The 3553-nt window shown below is 42.4% G+C and overlaps 1 pseudogene; it reads right to left on the reverse strand.

The window, feature by feature from the left end:
• Positions 1–559: 559 nt before the first annotated feature.
• On the reverse strand, positions 560–705 carry LOC140563165 (U1 spliceosomal RNA; annotated as a pseudogene).
• Positions 706–3553: the final 2848 nt, after the last annotated feature.

Raw genomic sequence — 3553 nt, forward strand, 5'->3', positions numbered from 1 at the left:
TCTGTGAGAGTCTGTCACGTTTCCAAGGGTCCTGCTGGGCTATCATTGTTCATGAGAGTACTACTGCTCTGGTTTGTTCTGAGTCGCCTCTGGGATATGGCATTCTTGCATCGCACCGTCCCTGCGAGTGTTCACCCATCATTGGCTGATCTAGCCAGTTATGACAGGAACATGGGCTAAATATTCTTCCTTAATTCCTGTGTTTCAAAAATCACATGTATTCGATTAACCTATGTACTAGTTCCAAAAAAAACAACAACATATAACTTGTGTTGGAAATCTGTCAATATTTTAAATAGAATTAGTGTCTGATAGTTTATTCTCCACCAATATAATTTTAGATTCATCAAATCAATGAAAAAAATACATTAAAAAGAAAAAAAAAAAAGAACAAGTCACATCAAAAGCAGACCTGTGTTTGCCAGAACATACTTGGGTAAGATACAATGTAAATAAAGCATTTTAAATGTCATTCAAATTTCAAGGGTTAGGGTTTTTTCTTGTTTATCTCAAGAAAAAGACCTGTTAAAAGTCTACTGAAAAACATCCTCTTCTTTCGGTCAGAAAATGATCCCCACACAAGACCAATTGTGCAGTCAAAATTCCCTCATTTTCAAGGGTCAGCACAACCCAAGTGCAATGGCTGAGCCTTACCATGGGCAAACCACCCTTGTGATCATGGTATTACCCCTATCATGTAAGTGTGAGTTGTCTGCTTCCTCTTGACCATTCTGAATGCAGAAGGACGGTAAAGGACAGAGTACTGGTGGGGTTTGAGAATATCTTCCAGCCTTTGTCAGTTGGTACGTTATTCAGTAAGATAGATCACTTTTGGGAATGTGTGCAGGTAATTAGATGCATTGTCCAAAATGGCTAGCAGCTTATTAGGAGTCCCTCAATGTTCCAGCAGGAACCTTAATAAACTTCAGCTGGTGCAAAATGCTGCAGCCAGGGTCCTTACTAAAACTAGAAAATTTGACCATATCAGTCCAGTTCTATCAGCACTTCATTGGCTCCCAGTTAAATTCCGCATCAAATACAAAATTCTTCTATTAACATATAAGGCCCTACATGGCCTCGCTCCTGAGTACCTGCAGGGTCTTATTGTATATTACGAACCATCAAGACTACTTAGATCTCAGGGTGCTGGCCTCTTACTCGTTCCCAAAATTCAGAAAACCTCAGCAGGGGGAAGAGCCTTTTCTTATAAAGCCCCCCAACTCTGGAAGGCTGGGCCACTTCCAGATAATGTTCGGGACTCAGACACAGTCTCAATCTTTAAATCTAAGCTGAAAACTTATATGTTTAGTTTAGCTTTTGGTAATTAATGTTTCTTAGATAAGGGCTGCAGGTCCAGGGGTTCGCGGACCCAGGGAATTGTAGTACACTGAGATGCTGGAGCTGTCATCTCGCTGCTTACACGCGATCACTCAGGTTTGTTGACGGTGGAGCAGATAGATGCTGGTGTTCTCAGGGTGCGCCCGTGTCCGTGTTACCTTCTGGCTCTCTCCTTTTAATTATGCTGTGATAATCAGACCTGCCGGAGTCGTCAGACATACCCTGATGCTGATGCTCAACATTCTCTGCCCTCAATAAAATTCCTCTTAGAACTAACTTTTCTCTTTTTACCTTCTTCGAGTAAATGGCCACCCAGCCCGACCTGCTGGAAGATTGCCCGCTGAGGTCACCTCTACCTGCGTCTAACCAGCTGCCACCTACCAATCCGGCCAGCGGGTCCCCCCCAACCCGCCACCACCCATGGCTCACCCACCTGCCGCTGCTGCCTGTTTGGTATCCGTGCTGAAACCTAGATGTACTATTAATATCACCACTATTAACTTTCTGTTGTATCTGCTTTGGTAATTTTTATCATTAATGTTTAAATAGTCTGGCCAGAGGAGGATGGGTCCTCCTTGTGAGTCTTGGTTCCTCCCAAGGTTTCTTCCTCCAGCTCTGAGGGAGTTTTTCCTTGCCACTGTTGCTACTGGCTTGCTCACGGGGGTCTTTGACCCTTCATGTTATTTCTTCTTTCTTCTCTGTCTCTGTCCTTTATTAAGTACTAATTATGTAAAGCTGCTTTGTGACGACAACAGTTGTAAAAAGCGCTATACAAATAAATTTGACTTGACTTGACTCATTTTGTTACCACCTCTAGAGAGATCAAGGCAACAGTGTTTGCAGAACTCCACTTCTCTCCTGAGCTGCACTTGTGGTGGTAAACTTGTGACAGAAGAAGCACTGAGTCTCTGAGTCAGTATAGAAGTGAGTAACAAATTTATTGAGAGAAGTACAAAGCGAAACCTTAGTTTCTGCCTGTCTGCTCTGAGCTCTGCATGATCTGCAGGAGACTTTATCATCGCTGGGCTTTACCCTCACCCACTCAGCAATGTTTGACCAGATAGCCTTATATGGTATAAACAGGCTATACATTTATCTGTTACTTGCATGAGAACTGTCCCAGGAATTTGACCCCACTGACCCCGTCCCTGTTTATGGGGGGTCATTCTAAGGTAAGTATTGACCGGAGATTGTTCTGCCCTCCCGTCGGTACTTCGTCTCTCGCCCACTTCTGCTTATCATCTATGTCAGAGCGCAATTGCACCCTGATAAAGATAAGCAGAGACAGACAACAACAGTGTGGACAGACCCCGGTACAACATAGATAAAGAACACAAAGCAAGAATGACCGAGGTCACCTTACGTATCACAGAATAAACATCAACCATTTAGGTATTGATTATGAATCATCAGTAACTTCCATTACACACTCCTCTGTCCTTATAACAGATGCTCTGACAAATGTAGGAGGAGTCTTTACATGTTTCAAAACTTAGCAGCCAAATCTCTCCTCATTCTCTGAACTGGAGTCACCATGATGTGTCTGTGCCCCTTGGCTGCGTTTATGATAATACTTGGTAAGTGTAATTAACTAGGTGATTATACTATTTTGTATTTTGTTTTGCTTTTGGCTTGATGTGTTGGGGTGTGGCATTGAAAAGTTAAATTGAGTGGCAGTTCATTATACAACAGTGATGCAAAGTTCTTATCTTTTGTCATTGTTTATGTTGTTGCAGAGAATGGTTTTGCACAGTCAATAACATCACTGGAGAATTAAACACATGCTTCTAAAGATGAGACAGTTACTCTCTCCTGCAAGTATGGGGGTAATATGAACAGTATGCAGTGGTATCAGCAGTATCCTGGATCCAGACCAGATTTTTTTCTTAGGATATTTTCAGGGGAAGGCCCTCAACAGACTCTTCATTTCCACGACTCAAAGTGAGTGTGACTGAACAAAAATTGAGTCTGGAGATCTCCTCTGCTAAAGTATCAGACTCTGCACTCTACTACTGCGTCCTGCAGCCCACAGTGACAGGAAGCCCAACTACACTGTGCAAAAACGTGTCTTGTGACTGAGAAATGTAAAAAATGTTTTTCAACACGGGGAGCTGTTTCACTTTTGCATGTTCACCTTCAACTTTCTTAACTTTCAAACTATAATGTCAGCCTGCTTTGGGACATTAAACATTATTTTGTAACCTACAGTAAACTG

Source organism: Salminus brasiliensis, chromosome 9, assembly GCF_030463535.1.
Source record: "Salminus brasiliensis chromosome 9, fSalBra1.hap2, whole genome shotgun sequence".
In the NCBI taxonomy this organism is placed as follows: Eukaryota; Metazoa; Chordata; class Actinopteri; order Characiformes; family Bryconidae; genus Salminus; species Salminus brasiliensis.